Below are 20,703 nucleotides of genomic sequence, written 5' to 3' on the forward strand. Positions count from 1 at the left end.
CAAGCTGGAATCAAGATTGCCAGGAGAAATATCAAGAACTGCAGATATGTAGATGACACCACTCTTATGGTGGAAAGTGAAGAAGAACTATAAAGTCTCTTGATGAAAGTGAAGGAGGAGAGTGAAAAGGTTGGCTTAAAGCTCAACATTCAGAAAACTAAAATCATGGCATCTGGTCCCATTACTTCGTGGGAATTAGATGGGGAAACAGTGGAAACAGTGTCAGACTTTATTTTTGGGGGCTTCAAAATCACTGCAGATGGTGACTGCAGCCATGAAATTAAAAGACACTTACTCCTTGGAAGAAAAGTTATGACCAACGTAGATAGCATATTCAAAAGCAGAGACATTACTTTGCCAACAAGGTCCATCTAGTCAAGGCTATGGTTTTTCCAGTGGTGATGCGTGGATGTGAGAGTTGGACTGTGAAGAAAGCCGAGCACCAAAGAATTGATGCTTTTGAAGTGTGGTGTTGGAGAAGACTCTTGAGAGTCCCTTGGACTGCAAGAAGATCCAACCAGTCCATTCTAAAGGAGATCAGTCCTGGGTGTTCATTGGAGGGACTGATGTTGAAGCTGCAACTCCAATACTTTGGCCACCTCATGTGAAGAGTTGACTCATTGGAAAAGACCCTGATGCTGGGAAAGATTGAGGGCAGGAGGAGAAGAGGACAACAGAGGATGAGATGGTTGGATGGCATCACCGAATTGATGGCCGTGGGTTTGGGTGGACTCCAGGAGTTGGTGATGGACAGGGAGGCCAGCCGTGCTGCGCTTCATGGGATTGCAAAGAGTCGGACACGACTGAGCTACTGAACTGAACTGAGATGATTAGTAACCATATTAATTAGAAGTATAGGGGTAGAAGTCAGAAAAAAATAGCTAAGACATTTTTGCAAATAGTTTTGTTGGGAAGTAAGACTACGTTGGAAGTGTGCAGTGGTGGATTCTAGTTTTCACTGTGTTTTCTGAACCTACTTGACTTTCCAAAACCATATATTTGAATTACTTTGATAAAATTAAACAGCAGTTACTTTTAAGAGAACATTTGCTCGTGAGGGGCAAAGCTAGTGTGGGCAAAAGAAAACTAAGATCATTTACTTATATTTCTAGGCGTATCTCCAGAATTAAGAGCATTTAGTCTGCTCTAAGCTCTTTTAACATCGGAATTCTTGTGGTCGCTGCCGTAGACTTGGATGTGGTCTTCAAATTCTGTATACTTGCCACTCTACCATGTCATCTCAAAATCATTTGGAACATCAGTTGATGTAAAAACAACTTGACTTCAGTTATTTTCTTGAAAGGATTTTCCTTTTCTACTCTTCTTGGCAATGAAGACTGGACTGTGGGCTTTCCCAGAACTGGCTTGGTGTTACGCAGTCCACTCAGTCAACAAAATTAAACATAAAAGTGTTTCTCATGTTTCAAGACCTAGTCTTTGCTCTGACAGCTTGTTGATACCACACCACTCGATTGATAACACTTAAATGTCTGGCTTTGATTGTGGTAAAATGCAATCAGCTGTTGACATAGAAAATATGAATAAAAATCCAGAGGGCAGATTTAGAGTATGTTTATGTGTGGGGCTGGTTTGGAGGATGGAGTTGGGGGAGGAAAATAATTTGAGAGGAGACAATGGAGAGAGACTTGAGGCCACAAGTATATAAGCTCAACAGCCTCCAATGTTTGTCTGACAGCCCTAACCTTGGAGCAAGCTTCTTCGAAACTTCTTTCTACTTATGATAATGGCAAAGTAAAAAGAAAAGCATATCATTGTTTTTGACTTAGATTCTTATCCACAGTGGAGAATGTGATAGCTTATTTGCAAATCATTTGTTCTCATCTGAAGGGGCTCCCATTGTTAATGCTTCTGAAGCTGAAACTGAATACTCTGGGATTTTATCCACTGCCACTTGCCCAGCTGCAGAGAGAAGCATTGACTTAGCTTCCAGACCCCAAGGCAAAGGTTCTAGGAAAGTCTGCTTAGGTGCATTTTAAGAACCTCTCACCTATCACTTCTCTTTCTCTTCAGCCATTCATGGTAAAATTCAGAACAGGTTGGAACTCTGCTCCATTTTATGCCTGATAATTTAATGGAAATTAAAATGCAGTTAATAAAGGTAAATGACTAGGGAAATAATAGCCATGGCCAAATTCTCCCAACTTCATCAGCGAAGGAAAGTTTATAAGATATTTTAACAGCTGAATAGTCTAAGTCAACTTCTGGTGGGTATGAGTGATTTCAGAAAGGGCGTCTCATGGCCATTAAGAATTAAGGAAACCAAATAATCATGTGGTATCATTTAATTCGTGACCATCTTGAAAGTTTTCTTTGTAATCTGGGTTGTGACCATTCACATGACAATTTGATTTTAAAGAGTTAGCATTCCACCAGTCAATTTTCTTTCAATTCTTATTTTTATACTCCTGACAAGTGAATACACTTAGTTGAGGAAAATTAAGTATTTGTGTAATTATGTGTTTTGTTATTCCTCATGGTCAATGACAGCATTTCAGGTCTTCTAAGATTACATCATCTAAGAAGATCTGAAGGAGATCAACCCTGGGATTTCTTTGAAAGGAATGATGCTAAAGCTGAAACTCCAGTACTTTGGCCACCTCATGCGAAGAGTTGACTCATTGGAAAAGACTCTGATGCTGGGAGGGATTGAGGGCAGGAGGAGAAGGGGACGACAGAGGATGAGATGGCTGGATGGCATCACCGACTCAATGGATGTGAGTCTGAGTGAACTCCGGGAGTTGGTGATGGACAGGGAGGCCTGGCGTGCTGCGATTCATGGGGTCACAAAGAGTCGGACACGACTGAGCGACTGAACTGAACTGAAGAAGAACTAATAATATGTTCTAGTCTCCATTCATTTTGTTAATAGACACAGGCTACTCTACATCACCACTCAGATTTCTTCAAGTACTAATGGCATTTGCTACCTAATGATCTGTGACGCTAGAGCTGAGCTAATGACTACAAGGTGACGAGCATTGTCAAAATACAGTGTCAAAAAAGACATTGTATATTGTTCCAGTGGTAGATAAGCCTTAAGTTTACATCCAAGTTTTATAATTCACTTCTATGCTTTCTATAAATAAATACACATATATATGTATATGGACTTCCCAGGTGGTGCTGGTGGTCAAGAACCCACCTGCCAATGGAGGAAATGTAAGACACTCAGGTTCTGTCCCTGGATCAGGAAGATTCCCTGGAGGAGGACATAACCCACTCCAGTATTCTTGCCTGGAGAATCTCATGGACAGAGGAGCCTGGTTGTCTACAGTCCATGAGGTTGCAAAGAGTTAGACATGGACATGATTGAAGCAATTTAGCATGCATGCATATATGTGTAAAAATGGGTAGGAGGGAGTGAGTGGGGTTCAGCCCTGAAAACATTGGTGGAAAGATATATTAAATTGGTGATGTATAAAAGTCATTTTACATTCCCCTTCTTACTCTCTCCCTTTCTCCTTCACTCTCTCTAAATAGGTATGTATGCCTGTGCACACATATGTATTAATAATGTATATAAATACACATACATACACGCCCACATGACTATTCCTTCTATTATGTCTCACACTATGTATATCTGATAAAATGCAAAGAGAGAAGTAATGCTGGGAAACAATAGGGTCAAACACTAAAATGGAAAACTCCCTTTTTTTCCTCATCAGAACATTGTCAATCTTTTCATCTTCCAGGACAAATTCATTTTGGTTTTCCCTGAAGTAAAAATGAATGGTTATCTACAATTCTTTTCATATTGAACTCAAAGTTCTTCCCTCCTTGGCCTTATCTGGTTTCAACTGCTCTTTAGAATGAACATTGTATATTTTCTTAGTCCACAAATACAGACAAAGCTCCTACTCTTCTGATTTGCCCGAGGGCAATGTGGTCTAATTCTCAGAGCAGTGCTGTAATGCGTTTGTATGAAAAAGAGCATCCTTGAGTGAGTCACTCTGCCTCCCACAGACCATGAGTCGCACATGTAGTTTCAGAGCCCTGGTCAGAGAGGCCGGATTGGACCCATCTGAGCTCACTGTGAACCCTGAAAACAACATCAGGGCCTGGGGTTATTTTAAACTTCAGCATTTTAGCGTCCATTCTTTTTCACTACCATGAGTAATTTAATGAGGGTTAGTTTTAATAGACTACGATATTAAAGAGTCTTTTGTATTTATGAATGAATTATTTAAAATATACTCCATCTTTAAAGCAAGTAATTATCTTTTTTCTAAAGACAGTTTCTAAAAACAGAGATTTAAAGATTTAAGTGTATATTTTAACTTTTTGAATCTATAATGAGTACCATTCTGGAAACAAATTATTATTTCCAAAAAGAAAATATAATAAGCCAACAGAAACCTCTTACAAAGTACAATTTAAAAAATAATACATTAACAACTCTTTCAGTTCAGTTCAGTCGCTCAGTCATATCCAACTCTTTTGCGACCCTATGGACTGCAGCACGCCAGGCCTCCCTGTCCATTACCAACTCCTGGAGCTTACTCAAACTCATGTCCATTGAGTCAGTGATGCCATCCAACCATTTCATACTCTGTTGTCCCCTCTCCTCCCGCTTTCAATCTTTCCCAGCATCAGGGTCTTTTCCAATGAGTCAGTTCTTCACATCAGGTGGCCAAAGTATTGGAGTTTCAGCTTCAGCATCAGTCCTTTCAATGAATATTCAGGACTGATTTCCTGTAGGATTGACTGGTTGGATATCCTTGCAATCCAAGGGACTCTCAAGAGTTCTCTCCAACACCACAGTCCAAAAGCATCAATTCTCCGGCACTCAGCTTTCTTTATAGTACAACTCTCACATCCATACATGACTGCTGGAAAAACCAAAACTTTGATTAGATGGACCTTTGTGGCAAAGTAGTCTCTGCTTTTGAATATGCTATCTAGTTTGGTCATAGCTTTTCTTCCAAGGAGCAAGTGTCTTTTAATTTCATGGCTGCAGTCACCATCTGCAGTGATTTTGGGCCCCCCCAAAATAAAGTCTCTCACTGTTTCCATTGTTTCCCCATCTATTTGTCATGAAGAGATGGGACCAGATGCCATGATCTTTGTTTTCTGAATGTTGAGCTTTAAGCCAACCTTTCACTCTCCTCTTTCACATTCATCAAGAGGCTCTTTAGTTCTACACTTTCTGCCATAAAGGTGGTGTCATCTGCATATCTGAGGTTATTGATATTTCTCCTGGCAATATTGACTCCAGCTTGTGCTTCATCCAGTCCAGCATTGCTCATGATGTACTCTGTATGTAAGTTAAATAAGCAGGGTGACAATATACAGCCTTGACGTACTCCTTTCCCAATTTAGAACCAGTCTGTTGTTCCATGTCCAGTTCTAACTGTTGCTTCCTGACCTGCATACAGATTTCTCAGGAGGCAAATCAGGTGGTCTGGTATTCCCATTTCTTTAAGAATTTTCCACAGTTTGTTGTGATCCACACAGTCAAAGGCTTTGGCATAGTCAATAAAGCTATACATTTTATAAGCTAGTCTACAGTATTTTGTTATAGCAGCCTAATCTGACTAAGACAGGAGAGAGGAAACAGGTTTGACTCAAGCAGATAGTTTAAGTTGAGGATTGTATTACTTGTCCATTACTGTATAATAATATTAGCACAAACGTGGTGGATTAAGACACATGCATTTTTATCTCACAGTTTCCTGGGGATTCAGATTTGAGGCACAGCTTAGCTGATACCTCTGCTTAAGATATCTCGCAAATGCTGCAATCACTGCTGACTGGGATTGGGGGTTTTATCTGAGGCTTGATTGAGGAAGGAGCCAGTGCTATGCTCAGAGGATTACTGGCAGCATTTCAGTCCTTGTGGGCTGTCAGATGGAAGGCTTTCATTCTTTGTTGGAGGTAATGCCCAGCTCTTTCCTTGTGGATTTTCTAAACGTGACTGCTTGCTTTCTCAAGCCAGGAATGAAGGGAGAGTCTCCAGGTAGGAAGGATGTTACAACTTTATGTAATGTAATCACATATATGTAAACCTGCACGGGCTTCCCTGGTGGCTCAGCGGTAAAGAATCTGCCTGACAATGCGGAAGACATGGGTTTGATCCCTAGGTCAGGAAGATCCCCTGGAGATGGAAATGGCAACCTGATCCAGTATTCTTGCCTGGGAAATCCCACGGATAGAGGAGCCAGGTGGGTTACAGTCCATGGGGTTGTAAAAGTGTCGGACACGACTTAGTGATGAAGACAACAAACAGCAACAGTCCTGTACACCATGTCACCTTTGCTGTATTATGTTGGTAAGGCGCAGATTACAGATCCTGTCTACACTCAAGGGGAAAGATTACACATGGTGTAAATACAGGTGTAAATTACACACGGCGATAATCAAGAGAGTCACTTGAGGGTCTTTCATCACAGGGAACAAAGCCGAAAAAACATCAGGAAATAAAATAGGGTCCTTGTTTAATGAAGATATGGATAAATGTAAATGATTGTCTTCATTGTGAGTAAAAAAAAAAAAAATCTAATCTCTTATGTCTTACTGACTGAATTTCCAACTTGAACTTTCCATTGTGATATACAGGTTATTGACAGTACCCTGAATTTAGGAATAGATTCTGTCCAACTCTGTGGAGGCTATTTGATAAGCAATACTGATAAATATTTTCCTGTCCCTGGTAGTTATATGTAGTGCAGCCATGAGATGTTCAGCTTAATGAAGAGGAAATGTGGTGAGGTTTTTGGAGAGGATCTGGTTACTGGAGGGGAGAAGGTCCATTTGGGGAAAAATTTACCACACTTGCATCTGATCAGTTTGATAGAGAAGAGGCCATATTTGGGCAGAGAATAATGAACAAATTACAGAAATTAGAGCAGGGGAGTGGCAGAGCCAAGAGGTCAGATCAAGCAGCTTGACCCCAGAGCCTGCAGTCTTCAACCCTCCCCATCTCCACCCAGGGTCTCTGAAGTGTCTGAGTTCTTGGTGAAAGGGAAATCTCAGAGGTCATTCAGTTCCAGCTCCTCAGCTTCAGATAAGGAAATTGAAGGATCCATGAAGATTAAGTATTAGCCTCAAGTCATGAAATGGTCCTCTGGCATAGCCAGCCTCAAAAATTAAAGCAAAAATCAAAGTACTGCTTTGAAACTTTCGTGGATTTTAATTCTTCATTTATAGGAGGGCCCTCTTATGGTTTCTAAAGAAGAGGTTGAAAAGAACTGAATATCTGAAGAATTCCTTCAGTCCTCTTCTGCTTGGGGTTTTAGGATGTAAAGTAATTCCATTAAATCAATGTTTAAATAGCAGCAGCAGCATGTCCCTAGAAAGAAGGGATACATATCAAGCATATCATTTCTCAGACTTTTTTTTCTTCTTCATTCCTCTACCTCTTCAGGACAAATCTAATGTGAAGCTTTTGAAAGTGACATGGGATGAGGGCTGGGGAGAAGCTTAACTAAATCTAATCAAACTTCATTATCTGCTAACTTCAAAGGGAAGCCAAGTATGAAGGACATGTGTGAAGGTTCAGCAGGCAAGAGGCTGTAAGATATCTTATGACAGTTTGCTTGAGTATGTTGCAGTTCTAAGTGTTAGGAGCATTTAATCCAGCCAGAAGAAGCCTTGAGAGAAAAATAGGTACTACTACTAGAATCTAAAGAGGTTCAGGTATGTTAGTAGTAATCAAAGCAGGTTGATCGGTTATCTGAAAACTCGGTGCAAAGTGTTTGATATTCAAAACAACAATCTGATTATGTCTTTCTTGGTTGGAACCAATCGATTACTGTCTCATTACTGTTCATGTCCAATCAATCAACAGAATGACAGGTTTGGGAACAAAGACCAGATACAGAACAAAAGATGAAAAGCTAATGTGGAGAACATGCATTTGAATTTTCGTGCAGCTGTTTGCTATGTAATCTTCCTTTCATTCACAATTAGTTCACATCTTTGTCTCTAAAGATACTCTAACCATTTACCCCAGTGGTCTCAAGTTCTTTAAATGTACACACTGAGACCCAGGAAGGTGAAGTGGCTGAACTTGGCCACAGGTCTAGGTGGCTACAAAGCCAGAGTGTTAGCTCATGTCTTCAACACTTTGCACATTTTGTCAAGACTCAGTTTCCAATCAGGTTCATTGATGTTGATTTAACAAAGAAAAAAAAGTTAAAATAAGATTAAAAAGTTAAAAAAGTTAAAATAAGAATGAACTTCAGTGATTATTTCATTTCCATTGAGGCATTGATTTTTAGCTTTGAAACGCTGCAACTTTTCTAAACTTTAGGAGGCTGACTAGATGCTGAAAGACTTACTTATTGCCTAAAATCTATTTAGAAATTCTTAGATGAAAGGCACTACATAAAATTATTCTTATGACAGAGTGACTATGTGGAGCCGGGTTTGTGTTTGGCTAGGATGCATCTCACCTGGTTAGCCGGCAGCCAGGTTCTTTGGGGAGATGATGTATGCCTGTTGCAATAACAGGGCCAGAGAGAGGGAGGCACTGGCACCAAGGCTTCTTAGAGAAAGCCCCAGGGTAAGCCCAACCCAGCCTCTCCTCCCACTAATTGTAAGTTTTATTATTATTATTATTTTACCTTTTATGTTTTAAGGTCAACATCTTCATATTTTAAGGTTATAAGAACTTATGGGGTCACAGCACTTTATAGTTAATGAAACGTTCATATAAGTTATTCCTTTGGAGAGTCTTAAAGTCTGTAAGATATGTAGGTAGATATCACCATCCTGTTTGGATGTATAAGCACAGACGATTATTAGAATCACACTGTCAGAAAATGACATTCTGTACCAGAACAAGGCTGCTTCCCTAGCTGAGCTTCAACCTTAGCAGAGGTAACATTGATGTCATCTCTCCCAGGCATGCTGGGGCATCACTGCTGAGTGGGAGGTTGGCAGCTCTGGCAGGATTACTGAGAGGGATTCAGGTTATCCTAGTCAGAAGTGCCAGGAAGTTAGACCTCTGCCTTTGGTTTTATCACTGTGGGTTAGGAGGTTTTGTGGAAGAGTTGCCTCATTCCTCTGGGCTTCAGGTCCATGCCTTACATCATCTAGGTGACTGTGCACTGGAGTAGAGGGAGAGAGACACCAAGGCTGCTTCCCAAGCTGCTGTGGACAGTTGTGCAGGCTGTGTACTATCCCACTTTAGGGGCACCATTCAAATCAAAGATGTTATAGATGCTCACATCGACTATGATACTGTAACAGAGAGAAGGAAAGTTGGGGAAAAGGTGTTTTTCTAATTTATACAAAAGTTGAAGACAACTAGGGCTCTGAATCAGGGCAAATTTATGGAAAAAGATGAGAAATAAGCAAAGAAAAAAGTTATTAGAATTTTATTCACAGTCAATTAATCTAGAAGGCAATTTATGAGAATACAACCCAATTTATATTTAAGAGCAAAAAGAAAATCAGTAAATTCTACATATTATAAGTGTCTCATCAGATAACACTGTGAGTAGAGAAACTTCAGACAGCAGCAGGCCTGATTTTTCAAAGAATTAGATTTAATTAGAAAATAAATCCACAAAACTTCAAGTATCAAACAGTTTAGGAAAAGAGGAACTTTTTTCCATGTTATTTCACAGGTGACTGAGAGATCTAAAGATTCTAGGTCATTTAAGAACTTGCCCAAAGGATTATTTTCATTTTTCCCTAGCTCTGTTTGAGACTACCCTCATACTCAATACTTCCTCAATTTATATCACAGTGAAAGATGAATCAGTTCTAAGGAGTAAAGGTTTAAAATATTTTACTCAGCTTGGTTGGGATTTGATTGAACTGAAGCTTGACTAACAGGAGTTTGAAGTTAAAAACTGAGTGCACTTGTATGTCAGTACATCAAGGAGAGCCCAAAGGAACCAGAAGTGAGAGTATCAAAGAAGTAAAATAATGAGTTCTGCATGTTGAATGCAACAAAATAGCAGCTATTATGCATTTTTCCAAAATTCTGTAAAATTCCTATTTTCTAATTTTATTTCCAATCAGTTCCCTATATTGCATGGAAAGAATTGTAGATATTTCTCAAAGAACTTGTACTAGCTCTCATTTTTTTTTTTTAATAACCACATTTTAACAAAAATTAATCTCTGGCTTCAATTGTTCAACAAAACCTCTGGGTGAGATCCCTCAAGCAAAATCTACTATCTTTCTCGTTCTTTTCGGTCTTGATGTTGTTCTAACAGTACTGGCCACCTTTTCATCTTGAGTCCTCTTGATTTCTAAGCTTATGTGCACCTTTCACCATCCTCTCACTTATTTCTCCTTTTGTTCACATTTTCTGGACTCTGCTATTTCCTCATCTTATATTCTGCAAAAATATGTGTACATATTTTGGTATGTGCTTTCTGAGCATCTTTATATTGACATTTCTCCAGGTTTCTTTTTTGAACTCTTTTCCCATCTCTACATTGTTGGTCATATCACTGTATTGTTTTGCTTGACTGGCCTATATCAGTTTACCATCCATCTTGTGTTTCTTTCCCTCAAATATTTCCAAAGTCCACTCTTGACATCTTTTCATTCTATAGTCACAGAGCCTCCAGCTTGCTGCCTTTAGCAACCCATTTGCTAATTTCTTTGTCTTTAGTCTATCTTCATCTGAACAGCTGCATTCACACAAAGAACATCATTTTCTTTTCTTCTTGTAACTTCCAGTAAACTGTCACATCAAATTTATGTATCTTCTCAAGCAATTCTGGTCTTTCCATGGCCCTCTTCCCTCTAATCTCATTGCCCTCTGCTCTCTGTAAGGAATTATATAACATGGTTCACCCAAAATAGTCTTGCTTTATTCCTGTTACTTTAGAGCAATTATTAATTGTGTCTTCTTACTCTCCGGTGATTGCAGCCATGAAATTAAAAGACACTTACTCCTTGGAAGCAAAGTTATTACCAATATAGACAGCATATCTAAAAGCAGAGATATTACTTTGCCAACAAAGGTCCATCTAGTCAAGGCTATGGTTTTTCCAGTGGTCATGTATGGATGTGAGAGATGGACTATAAAGAAAGCTGAGTGCCAAAGAACTGATGCTTTTGAACTGTGGTATTGGAGAAGACTCTTGAGAGTCCCTTGGATTGCAAGGAGATCCAACCAGTCTATCCTAAAGGAGATCAGTCCTGGGTGTTCATTGGAGGGACTGATGTTGAAGCTGAAATTCCAATACTTTGGGCACCTGATATGAAGAGCTGACTCATTTGAAAAGACCCTGATGCTGGGAAAGATTGAGGACAGGAGGAGAAAGGGATGACAGAGGATGAGATGGTTGGATGGCATCACCGATTCAATGGCCATGGGTTTGGGTGGACTCCGGGAGTTGGTGATTGACAGGGAGGCCTGGTGTGCTGCACTTCATGGGATCGCAAAGAGTCGGACATGACTGAGTGACTGAACTGAACTGAACTTTCAAAATTGTCCGCTTTAGTATTAAATTATAAGGTCATCCTACCTTAATGGGACCTTGGTCATGACTGTGTCTACTACACAAATATACTTTGCAATTCTCTGTATTTGAATTGTCCTTATGCTCCTTGGAATATGGAATGAAGCAGGGCAAAGGCTAATAGAGTTTTGCCAAAAAAATGCACTGGTCATAAGCACTGGTCATAGCAAACACCTTCTTCCAACAACACAAGAGAAGACTCTACACATGGACATCACCAGATGGTCAACACCAAAATCAGATTGATTATATTCTTCGCAGTCAAAGATGGAGAAGCTCTATACAGTCAACAAAAACAAGACCAGGAGCTGACTGTGGCTCAGATCATGAACTCCTTATTGCTAAGTTCAGACTGAAATTGAAGAAAGTAGGGAAAACCACTAGACCATTCAGGTATGACCTAAATCAAATCCCTTATGATTATACAGTGGAAGTGAGAAATCAATTTAAGGGACTAGATTTGATAGAGTGCCTGATGAACTATGGACAGAGGTTCGTGACATGGGACAGGGATCCCCATGGAAAAGAAATGCAAAAAGCAAAATGGTTGTCTGAGGAGGCCTTACAAATAGCTGTGAAAAGAAGAGAAGTGAAAAGCAAAGGAGAAAAGGAAAGATATAAGGATCTGAATGCAGAGTTCCAAAGCATAGCAAGAAGAGATAAGAAAGCCTTCCTCAAGAATCAATGCAAAGAAATAGAGGGAAAGAACAGAATGGGAAAGACTAGAGATCTCTTCAAGAAAATTAGAGATCCCAAGGGAACATTTCATGCAAAGATGGGCTCGATAAAGGACAGAAATGGTATGGACCTAACAGAAGCAGAAGATGTTAAGAAGAGGTGGCAAGAATACACAGAAGAACTATACAAAAAAGATCTTTATGACCAAGATAATCATGATGGTGTGATCACTCATCTAGAGCCAGACATCCGGGAATGTGAAGTCAAGTGGGCCTTAGAAAACATCACTACAAACAAAGCTAGTGAAGGTGATGGAATTCCAGTTGAGCTATTTCAAATCCTGAAAGGTGATGCTGTGAAAGTGCTGCACTCAATATGCCAGCAAATTTGGAAAACTCAGCAGTGGCCACAGGACTGGAAAAGGTCAGTTTTCATTCCAATCCCAAAGAAAGGCAATGCCAAAGAATGCTCAAACTACTGCACAATTGCACTCATTTCACATGCTAGTAAAGTAATGCTCAAAATTCTCCAAGCCAGGCTTAAGCAATACGTGAACCGTGAATTTCCAGATGTTCAAGCTGGTTTTAGAAAAGGCAGAGGAACCAGAGATCAAATGTCCAACATGTGCTAGATCATCAAAAAAGCAAGAGATTTCCAGAAGAACATCTATTTCTGCTTTATTGACTATGCAAAAGCCTTTGACTGTGTGGATCACAATAAATTGTGGAAAATCCTGAAAGAGATGGGAATGCCAGAGCACCTGACCTGCCTCTTGAGAAACCTATATGCAGGTCAGGAAGAAATAGTTAGAACTGGACATGGAACAACAGACTGGTTCCAAATAGGTAAAGGAGTATGTCAAGGCTGTATATTGTCACCCTGCTTATTTAACTTATATGCAGAGCACATCATGAGAAACTCTGGACTGGAAGAAGCACAAGCTGGAATCAAGATTGCCGGGAGAAATATCAATCACCTCAGATATGCAGATGACACCACCCTTATGGCAGAAAGTGAAGAAGAACTAGAAAGCCTCTGGATGAAAGTGAAAGAGGAGAGTGAAAAAGATGGCTTAAAGCTCAATGTTCAGAAAATGAAGATCATGGCATCCAGTCCCATCACTTCATGGCAAATAGATGGGGAAACAGTGGAAACAGTGTCAGACTTTATTTTTCTGGGCTCCAAAATCACTGCAGATGGTGATTGCAGCCATGAAATTAAAAGACACTTACTCCTTGGAAGGAAAGTTATGACCAACCTAGATAGCATATTGAAAAGCAGAGACATTGCCAGCAAAGGTCCATCTAGTCAAGGCTATGGATTTTCCAGTGGTCATGTATGGATGTGAGAGTTGGTCTGTGAAGAAAGTTGAGCACCGAAGAATTGATGCTTTTGAACTGTGGTGTTGGAGAAGACTCTTGAGAGTCCCTTGAACTGCAAGGAGATCCAACCAGTCCATTCTGAAGGAGATCTGCCCTGGGTGTTCTTTGAAAGGAATGATGCTAAAGCTGAAACTCTAATACTTTGGCCACCTCATGTGAAGAGTTGACTCATTGGAAAAGACTCTGATGCTGGAAGAGATTGAGGGCAGGAGGAGAAGGGGATGACAGAGGATGAGATGGCTGGATGGCATCACTGACTCGATGGACATGAGTCTAAGTGAACTCTGGGGGTTGGTGATGGACAGGGAGGTCTGGCGTGCTGCGATTCATGGGGTCGCAAAGAGTCGGACAGGACTGAGCGACTGAACTGAACTGTACTGAACGGTGCAAATATTTAGGGGTCATTTTTGATCCATGTCTTAATTTGTAATGTTACCTGGCATATTTCTGTATGAATTAATATAGATTATATTTCTGTAATTATTATATTATAGATCTGAGCTCTCTTATTTCATTTCCTCTGGAAAAGAATTCTGCATCTTTTACCATTTGATAATATCCCAGCTAGAATTAAAAAAGAAAACTGCAGTTTTTCCATTTCTAATAAATAAAGAATGTTAAAGTTTTTACTTATACAAGTGGTCCCTGACTTAACTATGGTCTGACTTTACAGTGGTGTAAATGTTATTTGCATTCAGTAGAAATTATACTTCTAATTTTGAAATTTTGATCTTTTCCTGGTTTAGTAATATGCAGTAGATATTCTTACAATATTGGGCAATAGCAGTGAGCTGCTGCTGCCACCAGTCAGCCACATAATCAAGAAGGTGAGCAACCCACACACTTAACAACCATTCTGAACCGCATAGTCATTCTGTTTTTTTTTTTTTTTACTTTCAGTACAGTATTAAACAAATTACATGAGATATTTAACACTTTATTGTAAAATAGGCTTTGTGTTAGATGATTTTTGCCCAGCTATAGGCTAATGTAATTGTTCTGAGCATGTTTAAGGTAAGCTAGGCTAAGCAATGATGTTGGGCTAATTAGATGGATTAAATGCATTTTTGATGTATGATATTTTCAGCTTGTGATAAGTTTTTATCAGAACCTAACCTCTTTGTAAGTGGAGGAAGACCTATATAAAATTTAGGGATTTTAGCATGTTTAATTTTTGCACATTGATCTAAGGTCAAAGATTATCCGGAAGTGTTCTTGCTTCCCTCTTGCGTTCTTGCCTTTAAAAAACAGCATGTTGGCAAGTATTCATGCAGGATCATACAGATTTATCATTATCTACAAAGTGTTTCAGTGGAATTCAGGACAACTGTTAGTCAGTGTTAGGGAGAGACAGACGACTGAAATCAACAGTTTCTGTCTCTTTTCTTGTTCCTAAAGGGATTCTGCTGGGCTTTATCAGAGTTGCTGAAAGAAAACAGCTGAGAATTGAACGAATTTTCCCACATCCTTCAATAAATGGTAGTTGGTGAAAAGGAATGTAAACATTCTTACAGTAAAAGGAGTTCAAAAAGAAACCCTAAATCCTTAAAATTAATAAACCGGTAAGCCAAAACATAAAATTGTGCAACTATTTGTATCATGATAGGAAAAGAATTTCAGGTGTCTTTTTGAAGAACAATAAACAGTGTATTAAAAACTAAAACAATATTAAGTACTATACAATAGAAAAAATATTGAAGGCACCAAATAAAAGAAAGTAAATATAAGTTTCTATTGACATAGATTGATTTTAAGAATGATGATTCAAGTTGTTGACTTCCTTTCTTTCCTGACTCCTAACCCAGAGCTTATGCATTTTTTCCTTAAGCTTATCTTGTACCTTTCACCTTTCCCTGTTCATCAGGGCATTTCAGAAAGCTTCCTTTACTGTAACTTATTCCTTACATGCTGCAGCTGTGGTTACATGTTTTTCAGTTGTTAGCACCTTGCACTGATCTCTTAGCATCCCACTTCTGTTTTTTGTTTATTTTTAAAATAAAGTTACCCTTCACTTTACTAAGATGATACTACTGATTAGGCAGCAATATTAGATATTTCAGGTTGTTTTCTGGAAGTGATGATGGATTTATATTGCCCACTTGTATTTTTCCAACATGGTTCCCTGGCAACTACGGGCATTCATTTAAGTGAGGATTTTTCATGTTGGGGGTTGCAGTTTAGGGTCATGAATCGAACTGTGCTTCTTATATTTTGCTGTGTATCAAAATTATGTAGGGAACTTAAAATCTTGAATCTAGGTCATATCATATACCAATTAAATTCAAATTTCTGGGTGAAGGAACTTGAGATCTGGTTCTTGTTTAATCTACGTTCACGAGGGACTTGGGTGTGTAATTTTGTTTTCTTATCTTTTTTTAAAAAAAAAAAAAACAGCCTTTTTGGTTATCTTTAACAAACAATGAGTTTTACCATATATGTTCACCTGTGAAACCATCACTGCAGTCAAGATAATGAATATAATCCTATGATTCCTCATGCATCAGTGTAAGCTCTTCCTTCTCCCACCCCTTCCCTGCCGTTCCCAGGCAACTGCCAGTCTGCTTTCTGTCACTATAGTATGCATTTTCTGTAATTCTGTAGAAATAGAATCATATGGTACATACTCTGTAAGGTCTGGCTTTTTTATTTTTTACCAGAGAGAAATCGTATGTATCAATGGCTTATTTTCTTTTTTTAAAATTGCTAATTAGTATTCCATTGTGTGGAAAAACCATAATTTGCTTATCAGTTCATTTATTGATGGGCACCTGAGTTGTAGCTATTACAACAAAGCTCCTATGAACATTCATGTACAAGTCTTTGTGTAGGAGTAGGCTTTCATTTTTCTTGTATAAATGTCTAAGAGTAAATTAATTGGATCATATGATAGCAGATGTTTTTTAAGAATCTGACAAACTATTTTTCAAAATGGCTGTATCATTTTGCATTTTTACTAGCAGTATAAGATTTCTAATTCCTTCACATCCTTGCTAACAATTGACATGGTCTCTCTTTTTAAATTTTTAGTCATTTCAATACAGGATACAAGATGCTTGGGGCTGGTGCACGGGGATGAGCCAGAGAGATGATATGGGGTGGGAGGTGGGAGGGGGGTTCAGGATTGGGAACTCATGTACACCCATGGCGGATTCATGTCAATGTATGGCAAAACCAATACGGTATTGTAAAGTAAAATAAAGTAAAAAATAAAAAAATAAAAAATAAAAATAAAAATTTTAAAAGGCTAATATTAATACATTCTTTCATTTAATTGAGGATCTTCTATGTGATGGCTCTTTTGCAGGGCCTATAGATAGAACAGTTAAACAAGCAAATAAAATCCTAGCAAAAGTAAAAAAAAATTTTTTTAGTCATTTCTAATTGATCAATAGTGATGTCCCATTGTGGTTTTAATTTGTGCTTCCCTGGTGATGGTTCCTGGTGGCTCAGACAGTAAAGAATCTGCCTGTAATGCAGGAGACCCAGTTTTGAGTCCTGGGTCAGAAAGATCCCTGGAGAAAGAAATGGCAATCCACTCCAGTATTCTTGCCTGGAGGAACCCATGGACAGTGGAGCCTGGTGGACTACATTCTGTGGTGTCACAAAGAGTCAGACACAACTGAGTTACTAAAAACACAGTGACTAATGATGTCAAGCATATTTTCATGTCTAGTCAAGGCTATGGTTTTTGCTGTGGTCATGTATGGATGTGAGAGTTGGACTGTGAAGAACGCTGAGTGCCAAAGAATTGATGCACTTGAACTGTGGTGCTGGAGCAGACTCTTGAGAGTCCCTTGGACTGCAAGGAGATCCAACCAGCCCATTCTAAAGGAGATGAACGCTGGGATTTCTTTGGAAGGAATGATGCTAAAGCTGAAACTCCAGTACTTTGGCCACCTCATGCGAAGAGTTGACTCATTGGAAAAGACTCTGATGCTGGGAGGGATTGGGGGCAGGAGGAGAAGGGAATGACAGAGGATGAGATGGCTGGATGGCATCACGGACTCGATGGACGTGAGTCTGAGTGAACTCCAGGAGTTGATGATGGACAGGGAGGCCTGGCGTGCTGCGATTCATGGGGTTGCAATGAGTCGGACACAACTGAGTGACTGAACTGAACTGAACTATTTCAACTTTTAAAAAATTAGGTAATTTTTCATTTTATCATTGAGTCATAAGGATTTTTAAATGTGTTATAGATAAAAGTCTACTCTGAGAACTTGCCTTTTCAAATTTTTAACAGTATATTTTGAAGAACAAAGTTTTTAATTTTTATGAAGTCCATTTTATTAACTTTTCTGTCTGTGGTTTGTGTTTTTGCCAGATTCAAGGTCATTAAGATTTTCCTTGATATTCTAGTAGTTGCATAGTTTTAGCTCTTATATTTAGGTCTATAATTCATTTTTAATTAATTGTGAGAAAAGGGTCAAGTTTTATTTATTTTTCCATATGGACATCTAATTGTGCCAAAGCCATTTGCTGAGAAAATATCCTTTCCCCAGTTGGATTATCTTGGCGTCTTTATTGAAAACAAACTGACTATATATGTGTGCATCTATTTCTGGACTCTATTCTGTTACACTATTTGCTTATTTTTATGTCAATTCCACACTGTTTTGATTACTAGACTAAGACTAAATCTGCTAGTATAATTCCTCTATATTTATTCTTTTTTCAAAGATTTTTGACTATTCTAGGTGTTTTGAATTTTCATTTAAATTTGAGAGTCAGATTGTCAAATTTTACCAAGGAGGGAGGGAGCCTATTTTGATGGCATTATGTTGAACATGTAGATCAAATTAGGATTTATGTTAGCTCTATTCGTTTTTTGGTAGATTCCATAGGATTTTCTATATAGAAATTGTGTTCTCTTTGAATAAAGATTAGTTAGTTAGTTAGTTCAGTCACTCAGTCATGTCCGACTCTTTGCGACCCCATGAATTGCAGCATGCCAGGGCCTCCCTGTCCATCACCATCTCCCGGAGTTCACTCAGACTCACGTCCATCGAGTCCGTGATGCCATCCAGCCATCTCATCCTCGGTCGTCCCCTTCTCCTCCTGCCCCCAATCCCTCCCAGCATCAGAGTCTTTCCCAATGAGTCAACTCTTCACATGAGGTGGCCAAAGTACTGGAGCTTCAGCTTCAGCATCATTCCTTCCAAAGAACACCCAGGGTTGATCTCCGTTAGAATGGACTGGTTGGATCTCCTTGCAGTCCAAGGGACTCTCAAGAGTCTTCTCCAACACCACAGTTCAAAAACATCAATTCTTCGGACAGTTTTACTTATTTCCATATTCTCCCAATATTGTTGCCTTTGTCTCTTTTTTCTTATTATGCTAGCAAGAATCTTCAGGACAATGTTAAGTAGAAATAATGAGAGTAGACATCCTTGTCTTATTCCTCATCTCAGAGGAAAAGCTTTCTGTCTTTTACCATTTAAACATGATATTAACTGGTTTTTTTTTTTTTTTTTTGGGTAGATGCATTGTCTACAAAAAAGAGAAAGTTTTCATTTCAAAATACTTTCCCTTTTGATATTTCCTTTGTATCATGGGTTATTTAGATGTATATTTGATTTCCAAATATTTGGGGATTTTCCAGATATTTTTGCTCTTAGTGGTTTCTCAGTTAATTACACTGTGGGCATAGAACAGATTTTGTATGATTTGAATCCCTTTAAATTTATCTAGACTTTATGGTGGTCCATGGACACTTAAAAAAAAGAGAAGTGAACATATTCTGTGTTCAAGAATCTTTGAGTGAGGGAACTAGGTGTCAGTGTTTTTTCTTTAATGCTTTCCAGATGATTTTAATGTATAGCCAACTTTGAGAACAGATTAGACCAGTGGTTCTCAAATTTAGTATGTGTCAAAAATCACTAAAGTGACTGGCTAAAACACAGATGCTGAGTAATACAGAATTTCTGTTCCAATAGTTCTGAAATAGAGTCCAAGAATTTGCATATCTAAAAATTTTCCAGGTGATACTGATAATGCTATTCTACAACAACATTTTAGGAATGACTGGACTAGATTCTTGATATTCAAAGTATAGACCAGAGACCAGCCACATAAGCATCATCAGTGTGCTTATTAGCAATGTTGAATCTCTGGTCCACTCTATATCTACTAATAGAAATCTGCATTTTGGTGAAATCCTCTGGTTATTCTTTTACACATTAAATTTATGACTCAATGGAACTAAAACACTGCTTTTTACTCTGACTCAGTAGGTTTCATCATGGGGCCTGAGATTCTGCATTGCTAATAAGCACCCAGGAGATGTTAACGTTGTTGGTCTGTAAGTCACACTTTGTGTGTGTGTGTGTGTTTGTTGCTTAGTCATGTCTGATTCTTTGCAACCCCATAGACTGTAGCCCACCAGGCCCCTCTGTCCATGGGATTCTCCAGGCAAGAACACTAGAGTGGGTTGCCATTTCCTTCTCCAAAAGGAACTGTAGAAAGAAAGAAAGTGAAGCCACTTAGTTGTGTCTGACTCTTTGTGACCCCATAGACTGTAGCCTACCAGGCTCCTCCATCCATGGAATTTTCCAGGCAAGAGTACTGGAGTGGGTTGCTATTTCCTTCTCCAAGTCATATTTTAAGTAATGTTAAATAAAAATCCAACTGAGTAAATTTTAAAGATCTAATTGGCTTTGTCGAACAAGGTATGGATTGGTCAGCATCCCATCTAGTGAGGAGAAGAGTTCTGCCACACTGTAGAAAAGAAAAGTCTCTTAAAGGTGGAAAAAGGGGTGGCAAAAGGACATTATTAGCAAAGAACACATTGTTTCAGTGGTATTCTGGAAAAAATGAAAAACCTTAATCTAATAATCATAAAACAAAATGCTCCCAGATTGAGGAACATGCTACAAATCAACTGGTCAGTATTCTTTAAAAGTATTAAGGTCATGAAAGACAAGGAAAGAATGGGAACTGTCACAGATCAGAGGAGGCTGAGGAGACGTGACCGCTAAATACAATGTGGGATCCTAGACTGGATCCTGCACCACACAAAAATGGACATGACTGTAAAATTACTGGTAAATCTGATTCATATCCGTAGTTGGGTTGAATGTTTTGTACCAATATTCATTTCTTAGTTTTGAAAATTATACTACAGTCTTGTAAGATGCTAACATTAGGAAAGGCTGTCCTACTTTTGCAACTTTTATGTAAGTCTAAATTTA

The sequence above is a fragment of the Budorcas taxicolor genome, chromosome 9 (genome assembly GCF_023091745.1).
Source record: "Budorcas taxicolor isolate Tak-1 chromosome 9, Takin1.1, whole genome shotgun sequence".
Taxonomy (NCBI): Eukaryota; Metazoa; Chordata; class Mammalia; order Artiodactyla; family Bovidae; genus Budorcas; species Budorcas taxicolor.